Source organism: Chlamydotis macqueenii, chromosome 2, assembly GCF_036417535.1.
Source record: "Chlamydotis macqueenii isolate bChlMac1 chromosome 2, bChlMac1.mat, whole genome shotgun sequence".
NCBI classification, from domain to species: domain Eukaryota; kingdom Metazoa; phylum Chordata; class Aves; order Otidiformes; family Otididae; genus Chlamydotis; species Chlamydotis macqueenii.
In genome coordinates this window covers 147,714,341-147,726,359 of record NC_141557.1, presented here as the reverse complement: position 1 = coordinate 147,726,359, position 12,019 = coordinate 147,714,341, and positions in this window count along the sequence as shown.

Genomic DNA, 12,019 nt, shown 5'->3' with positions numbered 1-12,019 from the left:
ACAAGAGCAGGCAAAAGTGATTTTTAACAGTTTATATCCCAGCAAAAGTCATACAAGTGGGTGACAGTATAAATAATGATATTTACTTTCTCTAAATTTCCGTTAGTGCTATAGATTTTATTTGACACACTTTCTATCACATCATTCCTAAACACCTTAACATGATATGCAACGTTTTATCATTTGTTCACTCTAAAGGTTATAGAGTAGGAGTTGGAATCAGAACTCCAATGCTTGTGGCAGCTCACTCTTTGTTTTCCCTACTACTCCTTTTCCCCAAGAATTCTTCCTGACTAATGACAGAGTCAAGATGATTGGGTTGGTGGACATTAGATCTGATACTAGAGCTACTGTAGCTCTATTTGTGCTAGCCTGAGCAAACGAGAATTCCAGACCGTGACAGTGATGTAATTTGCCACTTCCAGTTAAGAAAGTCACAGGCAGGATGTTTCAGTTTACCAGTGTTTTTCCTTCATTCTCAACTGAAAGACTGTGATGGAGAGAGAGCTATCTGAGACAGGCCATAGTCTAAGATAAACTCTTTACGCTTCCTACTAGGCCTGCTTGTACAAAAACATATCCACTTCTCTTCTAATTCAAACATAAATAAACTAAAAATATGTGTGATTGCAATTTGACGTTGGACTGCAGGAGAGGAACAACGAAGATTCACATGGCTAGTAGCAATCGTGGCTACCCAATGTGAGGTTAGTCCAGTGGCTGACAATGCTTTTTTAAGACAAATGCCCATATCCTAATTTAAAGACTGTTCTGGTCAAGGCTAAAACTCATACCTGGATGACTGTGAGTCTATTTAAGCTACTTTTCCTTACGGTGTTTAATACTACCAGATCTAACACTTCTTGTTCTGAGTCCTAACTGGCAGATCAGTGTTTTTCACAGCCAGGGGTGCCTTCTCCTTGGTGAAGCAATTTTTCTCCACAGCTTAGCATATTAAGCAAATAAAGAGTACCTCTGATCATCCAGAAAAGGTATGTAACTCTGTCTTAGAGGAAAGGGCAAAGTCACTTGAGAAATGCTTTCGACCTTGAATCAGAACAGTGTAAGGGCTTGATGGAGTTATATTTCTAAAGAGTTCAAATTATAGAGTCAGATTACTGCATGTGAAATTGCTAATGTTCGAGGCTGACTTAGAGACAAGATGTCTGCTTAAGTAAAGTCCATGCACCTCATGAAACAAAAGCTATTATAAGGATTATATCTATGAACATTACATCATTCTATGCCCAGAAGTCTTATCACAATCATCATTGAACACACTTTGAACAAAATGTTTTAGAAATATTTGAGCTATAAAAGAATGATTGCAACATTTCAAATGTCACCTCATTTTTATGTAGATCCACAAAAGTAAAATATGGCAATTAAGCTGCAACTTATTTGCAGCTTATGAGGGCTCATGCCAGCCCTCATACTGCGTTAGCCTATCTAGAGGAAGAGCCTGACTTCAAGGTAGTACATGCAAGTTTTGTCATTGACTTAAATTTGTATAAGGATCTACTCAGGCTGTGTTCTGAAAAAGGACAGTTGCAGAATACAAGGAAAATACTCTTCAGAAGGAAGGCAGCACTTAACAACACCGGTAGCAATCTGAAACTGATGAATAGGTCAGCTGCCCTCATTCAGGCTAAGCAGAAGGGCCAACGGTTTGCTTTGAAATGTCATCATATTTCGAAAGGGAAACTGTTGTCTTCAAAACCAAACCGTCAGTTCAAGGTCAGAGTCAGAAAGAAAGATAATTTTCCCTAACTGAAATTACCAGTACAGGTTATTCTTCACAGCTCTTTTTCTTTGAGAGAAAGAAAGGAAAAAATGACAGTGTACAGAAAGAAAGGATAGGAAAAAAAAAAGTGATTCCAAGCAGAGACTTCTTCAGAGTAACAGGAAGGCTGTAAAGCAGATGGGAAGCTGTAAGCCAGGAAGCTGTGTTCAGCACTGTACCATTCCCTCTTATAATTATCTGTCCTTCTACTAAATAAGGCAGTGAAGACCCTAGGTACTGATTACATAAACCTGTATGCTTGTATTTAGATTTTGGTACTTAGACTAGCTTTCTGGTACCTCCTCTAAACACCTTCTGTATTTCTCCTATCATGTTTCTGATAGCATGTTCTTGCTGTTTTCTGTTTTATCTAATGGTGGCCAAGTAGTGAGGAGCAGAGCTTATTAGTATATAGTTCACACTCAAGGCATGACCTCTGCCATGATTGCTATATGTTAGACCATTCATTCTTTAAAGAACTGGTTGATTCTTTGGTAGCTTGTTCATTTCTTGATCTTTTACTAATTATTTGCTTTACTACTATTAATAAAGTGCTTGTATCCATCTTGTACTTTCCCTTTTTTTTTTGTTTTGAGTTGGTCCTCTTATTGCATGTATACATATATACACATTCCTTTTTGACTGTCATATCTCACATCAGTAACTTGCTGAGACACTTTCTAAGTCTTGTTTCTCCTTCTACCCTCATTCAACTGTCTCTCTAGTCTCTTTGTAATCTTGATTCTGTAAAACCGTCCTAAAACTTGTGCTCTACATGACTTAGACTTTCCACATGTGCATAGTTATTACTGTATTCAGTCCTGGCCCACAAGTTCTGTTTACCCTTTGATACAGAGAGTTACTTGCCACTCTCTAATTTGGTTGTATGCCTCCACTGTGCCACAGTAAACCCCATTGATCACAGGACATATTATTATGCTGGATGGTTCAGTATGACAGCATACATGTTCAAAAAAAGTGAACACTCAACCTGCATGAAACAAGTGTTATGTCCCAGATCATAGCTAATGGAGAGATAAACTATGGATTCATTTCAATGTTCACTTCAATGGCTTTTGTCTTTAGCAGATCCTTCATAATAATCTTTGTAAGAATTCCTTCAGAATTAATATATCTCTGCATTTTAGTAGTCTTAAAAACTACAAGGAGGCTTTTATTTCCAATTTATTTTTTTTTATGTCTTGTTCTCCTTGTAGTGTGCTTTTATATTGTGCTGAAATGGTGGGCAGGAGCAGAGTGACTGCATTTTGTCTTTCAAACAATTCGCTTCTTCAACTTCTGATTTTGTGCATCTAACCTATATTTTGGTCTTCAAACAAACAAAACAACCAGACACATAAATATAATGTTAGGCACTTTAAATTAAATTTTTCAACTACTGTATACTGGATACTACCAGTAGTTCTGCTCCAAGATTCTTGCTTTGCTGCAGAATATATACCAGAGAGTCTGGCACACATACTGTACTTGGCATTGATCATTCCTTCAGCTCTTTAATGTTTGTTAATGTGTCTTGACTGAATTATTAATGGCACTGAGTTTGCTCCAGTATGAAGACTAAACTATTTATGATTTATTTCCTTTATACTCACTCAGCCTTAAATTTTTGTCTGCTTTTACATCATATTATCAACAGCTCAGAGTGTACATACAACAAATACAACTTGAACGAGGAAAGCTAACTCCTCTCCACTTTCTCACGGTGAACACTTTATAGGCATGACCATAAAGGACAAGAGGTGGTTTTAGGAAGCAGAATTATCAGCATATGAGGGGAAATCCTCAACAGAAACCTAGATATAACTCAATACATACTGCCTGCTCCTCAATGGATCAAGATCAAAGAGTAATTTCCTTTTTAAAAAGTGTCAAAATGCATACATTTCTAGGTAACTGGAAGAGCAAAACATCAGTCTTGTGACTGAGCTGGAAAACACTGGGCCCACACATGAAGGTTACATCTATATTTTGATCTGCAAGGCCCTCTTATTCCAACCCTGCCTATGTCTCACAAACACACTAAACCTTATTCATTATAACTACTCCATCAGAATGACCACATCAGCTGATAAAGTACAGACATCTTAAGATATAACAAACATGTAATCCCAAAAAAAGTAGCTCAAATCTAGGCTTCATTTCTTGGTTATGTGTGGTAGGAAGTGTTCAGATACTGAATCAGTCCTCAAAGTATGCTTTATGGTGTTCAACTCTGCACTGCAAATTGAGTAAAACTTGACAGGACAAAAAGCTAAGTCTTTTGTGTAAAACAAAAAGCTTAATAGAACTAATTTACATTAGTGTGTTCAATAGCGGCTGTATCCCATAAAACTAGAAAAATTCATTATCTGCTACGTATTTCAGAAGGCCAGAAGAGAAAAAAGTTTAAAGTAACTTCAGTGTAGTGTCAGATAGAAGAGATGAGACAAGGAGGATGAAAGTAAGAGAGAAAGGTGAAGTAGGATGAGAGGCCATGGAGGATATAAGGCCAAGAACAAGATTATTTTGGGAAAGAGAAGCAGCTTTCAGGGACACCACCATTTGATTTATTGCCATATGTGATAGCAGAACAAGTAGGGTTAACTAAGGTTACGTAGCATCTGAAACCACAATACATCACACTGTACCATTGTAAGCACATTTTTCAAACATTAGCAAGCCACAAATCTAAAACACATTGTGTGTGTGAAACTGAAACTGCTTTACAGTTTGCAGTACAGGAGAAAGTGCATCATTTCAACTGATATTTGGACTAGCTGTCAACCAGAAAACTCCTTATGTCAGTTGCAGCATATTGGATCATCCTTTATTGTCTGCAGCCAGGATGATAAAATGTTATAGGTAACTGCACTTAGAATATGCTACTGTATTTCCTGACCAGTTACATGTCAGACAATATCCTGAAGGAAATGACTAAAAGTTACTGGTTTGTATCATGAAGATTTGTTCTTAATTTTGTAGTTGCTGCCAAATCTGTGCATATATGTAATATAGCCATATCAGTTGCTTTACCTTTGTTAAGCTTGCTTGAAGAAAAGGAGTATCATATACTTTTTTTTTTTATCAGAATGTTGTACCACTATCTATTTAGCCACCACAAGTTAAAAATTACACAGACAGATAGAAACAAAATAAACTTGTAATGCCAGTATTGCTGTGAGCACTGCAGTCTCATATAAGACAGGATTTGCATTATATAAAACTGACAATTGCAATGAGATTTGTAGAATTCTAAATGAACAGTGCTGCAATCATAGAACTTTTCATAGAAATCTCAGCCTAAGGTCACGGTTTACAGAACTTAAAATTACTATTACCTTGACCTCTGTTGAGCTGAATTCTGGAAGACTAAGAAACAGCTCTTTATGTAAAGGTACATCAGATATTGTTTTAAAGAGATCACTCTAAAATTTAACATTTAGAAATCTGTGTTATGTAGAATTTTTTTTTTCTTCCAACAAATGCATTCTGCCATTTTAAAAGATGTTTTCACAAACATTTGGAATACAAATGAAGCTATTTTCCACATATTTAATTTCAGGTTTATTTCAGATGTCTCCACCACATCCAGTATCTGAAGTAGCTTTGTGTACTTTCTTCAGTGTTTTCTGTTCTTTGTGCTTGTCCATGCCTATCTATTAATTTATTTTCTTTGGTATCTTGTTCTTAGATTATAAACTCTGTAAATGAAGCTTGCTTCCGTTCTTACTGTTACTTCTCTGTAATATAGATTTAACTGCTATTTTATGTAAGTATTAACAAAGGCTCTATATCTGATTACTAGCCCCCATTCTACTCCCAATACCATGCCCGTTTTTAAAGATAGGTAGCTGTTATATTTACACTGCAATTTACATGTCATATAATTTATTGGCATAATCTCACAATTTATTTGAGTTAGTGAGGGGTACTTGAAATCAGATATAAGGAGAAAAAGTAAAGAAGTCATTAGTCAACATGTATACTCCTATGTGATTAATAGTTCTTATTCACATACTTATAGATTCTCTGAGTGTGACCTCTGGGCTGTCCTAAATTATTGCTGGTAGTGGTAGATGTCAGACAGAATAAATGCTTTATCTGTGTGCCTTATGGTTTTTCTTGAACATCTCTACACCCATAATTTTCTACAGAGCTGAACAGCTTTTATTATTTTCAGTAAAATTAATGAACAAAAACTGTTGATTGTTTTTCCTTTAGGCATTCTCAAAGAGTACGAACACTTGAGTTACGAAGGGGTTTAGGGTTTATTTAACATAATCATTTCATCTGATGATTGAGGGAGACCAACTGACCAAGGCTAATTTGTGACCTCCTGGAGCAGGGAATTGGTTTTGTTCAGAAGGGTGCAAACAACGGCAGGAGGCAAGGCTTGATAAGGGAGCAGGTGAGATGAAGATCCCCAAAGCCTTTAAATCTCTCTCAAACAGTCACAGAGAGGAACAGTTATCATGATATTGCAAGAGGATGCAGCTGGGGGATGGAAACTCGTGGAGATAAGGTGGCTTTGCCTTAGCCCATTACCATATTTCTCGCATTCCTAAAGATAACCTTGTCCACTTAGTGAGCTTTGCCGCATTAATGCCTCATTAACATAGAATCATAGAATCATAGAATGGTTAGGGTTGGAAGGGACCTTCAAAGGTCATCTAGTCCAACCCCCCTGCAAGGAGCAGGGACATCCACAACTAGGTTGCTCAGAGCCACATCCAGCCTGGTCTTGAACGTTTCCAGGAATGGGGCATCCACCACCTCTCTGTTCCAGTGTTCTACAACTCGCATTGTAAAAAATTTTTTTCCTAATATCCAATCTAAATCTACCTCACTCTATTTTAAAACCATTACCCCTCATCCTATCACAACAGGCCCTACTAAACAGCCTCTCCCCATCTTTCTTGTAGGCCCCCTTGAGGTACTGGAAGACCGCTATCAGGTCTCCCTGGAGCCTTCTCTTCTCCAGGCTGAACAGCCCCAACTCTCTCAGCCTGTCCTCATAGGAAAGGTGCTCCAGCCCTCTGATCATCTTCGTGGCCCTCCTCTGGACCTTCTCCAATTGGTCCTTCTTATGTTGGGGTCTCCAGAACTGGACACAGTACTTCAGGTGGGGTCTCACCAGGGCAGAGTAGAGGGGCAGAATCACCTCCCTTGACCTGCTGCTCACACTCCTCTTGATGCAGCCCAGGATGCGGTTGGCCTTCTGGGCCACAAGAGCACATTGCCTGCTCATGTTGAGCTTCTCATCCACCAGCACTCCCAAGTCCTTCTCCTTGGGGCTGCTCTCAATCCATTCTCTGCCCAGCCTGTATTTGTGCCTGGGATTGCCATGACCCAGGTGCAGGACCTTGCACTTGGCCTGGTTGAACTTCATGAGGTTGGCACGGGCCCACCTCTCCAGCCTGTCCAGGTCCCTCTGGATGGCATCCCTCCCCTCCAGCGTGTCGGCGGCACCACACAGCTTGGTATCATTGGTGAACTTGCTGAGGGTGCACTCTATCCCACTGTCCATGTCGCCAACAAAGATGTTGAACAGGGCTGGGCCCAGCACGGACCCCTGAGGGACGCCACTCGTGACTGATTTCCACTTGGACATCAAGCCGTTGACCACCACTCTCTGAGTTCGGCCATCCAGCTAACTCCTTATCCACCAAGTGGTCCGTCCATCAAACCCATGTCTCTCTAGTTTAGAGAGAAGGATGTCATGTGGGACAGTGTCAAAAGCTTTGCACACGTCCAGGTAGATGATATCTGTTGCTCATCCCTTGTCCACCGATGCTGTCACCCCGTCATAGAAGTCCATCAAATTGGTAAGGCACAATCTGCCCTTGGTGAAGCCATGTTGGCTGTCACCAACCACCTCCTTGCTCTCCTTCTGCCTTAGCACGGTTTCCAGGAGAATCTGCTCCATGACCTTGCCAGGCACAGAGGTGAGGCTGACCAGCCTGTAGTTGCCCGGGTCCTCCTTGTTCCCCTTTTTAAAAATGGGGGTTATGTTCCCTCTCTTCCAGTCATCGGAGACCTCACCAGACTGCCATGATTTCTCAAATATGATGGCCAGTGCGTATTCTAAGTGACCCTCCTGGGTATGTAAATAAATGTTTAGGAGATCATGCTAAATTACATAATCTGTAATCCAGCCTAGATCATGCTAAACGTCACATAACCCTGCCTAGATCATGCTAAGTATCATCTATGGTTGAAGGGTCAAATTACCTTGACAGAAAGCATTGCCTCCTAACAAAGAGGGAGATTTTCTGGACGAACACTCCTGCAAACCAGAGACCCCTGCTGGAACCCAGATCAGTGATCTCTGTCTCTACATCTCCCCTCTTTCTTCCTACTCTTTTACCTTTTTTTTTCCAGTAAGTAATGCCAGGCATAAAACGCTCACATGTGTGGTAAACAATAAGTATTTCTACTGCTCAATTATCTACCTAAGCCTAACTATTGAATGAAAGTCTCTGTTTACCTATGGACCAGTATTGTATATACTTTATTCCAGCCAGGGGAATCAGCAAATCTGAGTCGTCTTTCCCTCCTCTCATCATTGTGTACTGGGACCAAGTATATCAGACGCAACATAGTCATGGGTGAAAATTTGGGAAGTGATACTGTCACCTTTTCCTCTCTTCTTGCCGTTGTGTGCTGAGACTGAGTAAATTGGGCATGACATAACTGTGGGCAAGAACTTGGAACCTGAAAATGATTAAACCTAAAGTATTGTTTCCTAGTGCAGGGATGATTAAATTGAGTATATGAAACTTTGAGATTATTTAGATTTAGGACAAATCATATGAAGTTTATTCAAGTTGTCTGTTACTATAACATGTCTGAAGACTAACATGAAGACTACAAAAGTCCTCCGAAAATTTGGAAGTGGTGAAAGGTTTGTGGACCTTTTCTGAAAGACTGGGATGAGAAGAAGCTATGTGGATTTCCTCATCATTCCTTCCCCTTCAATTCAGTTCAGTGCTGAGGCAAAATCTGATTGTTTGAGATGAGACTGTTTTCCAGGAGTTGATCTTTAATAGTAAGTACAAAACACTAGTGGCAATTTGTTCAAGTTTCTTGGATTAGTTGTTTGAATATTACAGGTTAAAATTGAGCTCTAGCTAACTTGGAGTGTAACTGGATCTTTAAAGTTTCAATCTCTTTTCCCTGCAAGGTAGATTGAAGCAATTTCTTACATTTACTATTGTGGGATACTTGCACTGCCCACCCTTGGCCTGGCTAGTTACAGTTGTTAAGACAGCTATGTGAACAATGTCTGTGAAAGGGACATCCTAAATTGCCTAAGAGCCTTTACCCAAACTGATCAGTTTGCAGATGAAGATGATGGTCAGACAGCTTAAAATGTAACATGGAAATTATAATGAGACTTTAGAAATTAAGAGGAGTTCAGCTGGAAAAGAAGTGTAAAAGAGACACGAGAATTTGAAAAAAAAAATTAAGTTGTAAAATTTGTGAGGAATAGACTTAGTAATCAAAATCTGTTTATGCACTGCTAGAAATGGCATCAGGATGTCTCCCTTGGCCAGCCAGAGCCATTGGATGCTGTGATAAGCTTGAATCCTGATATCTGTGGCTGAATGTGGACTTGTTGGGGGGCAGCATGAGTGTACATAAAGCTGGAGCACTCACATCTCTCACAGCAGGTACGTGCAAGTGGGAGAATCCGTAAGCACAGGAAAGGGGATGTATGTTGTTGCAGCCCATGCTGCCTGTGAGAACGTGTGCGCATAATTCTGTGTGTGCATGTGTATGGGTGTGAAGTTACAGCATTTTGGAGCTGGTTATTGAAGAGTGTTTCTTAGCATTTTATAAGTCTTTAATATGGAGGTTTATATGTTGTATTGCTGATATTGATCCTGAATGAATCACTGATTGCCTTCTAATTATGTATCATTAATAAATTAATAAAATGTTTTGACCCTGATTTGGTTTTAAACACATGAATTGCGTCATTTTTCCCTGTGGTAATTTTCATTAGGCTGGTTGCATCAGTACTTTGATAATTTAACAGACTCATATAGTCATTAAGAAAATGTATATATGTTTTTATATATATTACATAGTTCATCAGTTACAACCTTTAGACCTTGACAGGCTGGAGAGATCGGCCTGTGCAAACCTTATGAAGTTCAACCAGGCCAAGTGCAAGGTCCTGCACATGGGTTGGGGCAATCCCAAGCGCAAATCCAGGCTGGATAGAGAATGAATTGAGAGCAGCCCTGAGGAGAAGGACTTGGGAGTGCTGGTGGACAAGAAGATCAACATGAGCAGGCAATGTGCATTTGCAACCCAGAAAGCCAACTGCATCCTGGGCTGCATCAAAAGAAGCATGGCCAGCAGGTGGAGGGAGGTGATTCTGCCCCTCTACTCTGCCCTGGTGAGACCCCACCTGAAGTACTGCGTCCAGCTCTGGAGCCCCCAACATAAGAAGGATGTGGACCTGTTGGAGAGAGTCCGGAGGAAGGCCATGAAGATGATCAGAGGGCTGGAGCACCTCTCCTATGAAGACAGGCTGAGAGAGTTGGGGCTGTTCAGCCTGGAGAAGAGAAGTCTCCGGGGAGACCTTATATCAGTTTTCCAGTACCTCAAGGGGGCCTTATAGGAAAGATGAGGAGAAACTCTTCAGCAGGGCCTGTTGTGAGGAGGGGTAATGATTTTAAAATACAAAGAGGTAAATTCAGACTAGATACAAGGAAAAAAGTTTTTACAATGAGGGTGCTGGAACGCTGGAACAGGTTGCCCAGAGAGGTGGTGGATGTCCCATCTCTGGAAACATTCAAGGCCAGGATGGATGGGGCTCTAAGCAACATAATTTAGTTGAAGATATCCCTGATCTTTGCAGGGGGGTTGGACTAGATGACCAAACTGTTTATGATTCTATGTTTCTATGATTCTATGATGTACAGAAGGATCAAAAAGATGTGTAACAGTCCCTTCCTTGCTTTACATTTGATTTACAAAATGAATATACATCTTAAAACAAAAGAAGGAAAAAAAAGGTAGTCACAGCTTCTTGCATCTTAGTTTATGCACATTATATCACTCTAAGAACTGCTGAGGTACATTCTTTTTATTAAATTTTCAAACCCTTTGAGATAGGAGACTTTTTTTTTCTTTTTCTTTTTGTGAGATTCTCTAATACTGCAAGGCAAATGTAGTGCAATTTCAGGCATTCCTACATTGCAAACAAACAGCAATATAAGTATTAATCCTAGAAATATATACAAAGTGTGATAAGGATTCATTTCAAATCTAGTAACTTACAAGTCAAAAGGTTAATTAAAGTCCAAATATAATCAAACTAGGCAGTATTGATTTTCACCCCCGAAGTGAAAAGTCTGTGTAGATAACAGAACTGAGTTCTCCATTTGCTGTAAATGCTGATAAAGTTCACCGAGTTCTTAAAATATTTCTGAAGGTAGCTCAAAACATGAGGACAAAGCACTTAACACTTTCTCACAGATCACCAAGAACTGGAGTAAATTTCTACTTGTTCTATAGGACCCCCCAGAGTGTCTGATTTATATACAGCCAGAAGCCGTAAACTGTAGATCTGTGCAATTTCCTTCTAATCTCATCCTTGTCACAAGAAATAGTAATTCACTTTTATCCTTAATATTTTTATCATTAATATTGGTTACAATTCTCTCTCTTGATTTCTTGCTACAGAGCTGTACTACTGGTCTGTACAAACTATCCTCGTTAACATGATGATTTTTTTTTTCGTGTTCTCAGTCCACTTATTTCATTATTTTTCTTTCTGTAAGCTATTAGTTCGTGGAATTTAGGGAGACTCTTAGTTCCTTTGCTTCCTTTGACAGTTTATTCATTTCAGAGAGGAAGCATAAGAACTAGACAAGCACAATCTCTAAATCTGAGTCGCTTCCTCTTACTTCAGTGTTCTTAAGCATTCATTAGAATGATATCCAGCCTTTATTCTTTTCCTTATTTACCTAAAACTAAATGACCATTGATCAACAAAAGTATTTTTAATTTATTTCCAAAGAACAAGACTTGTCATTTCTTTCTACCTGAGATGATCTAGCTGAAATACAGCTCCACACTTCTTTTCTCAGCCTACATCAATCATTTTCCCTATTTGTTTCACAGTGTAACAACACAAAGAGTTCAGCACAACAGAAGCCATGGAGCTCAAACTAACTTTGCCAAAACAAACAGTTATAATCTCAAACCATAGTAAAAAAA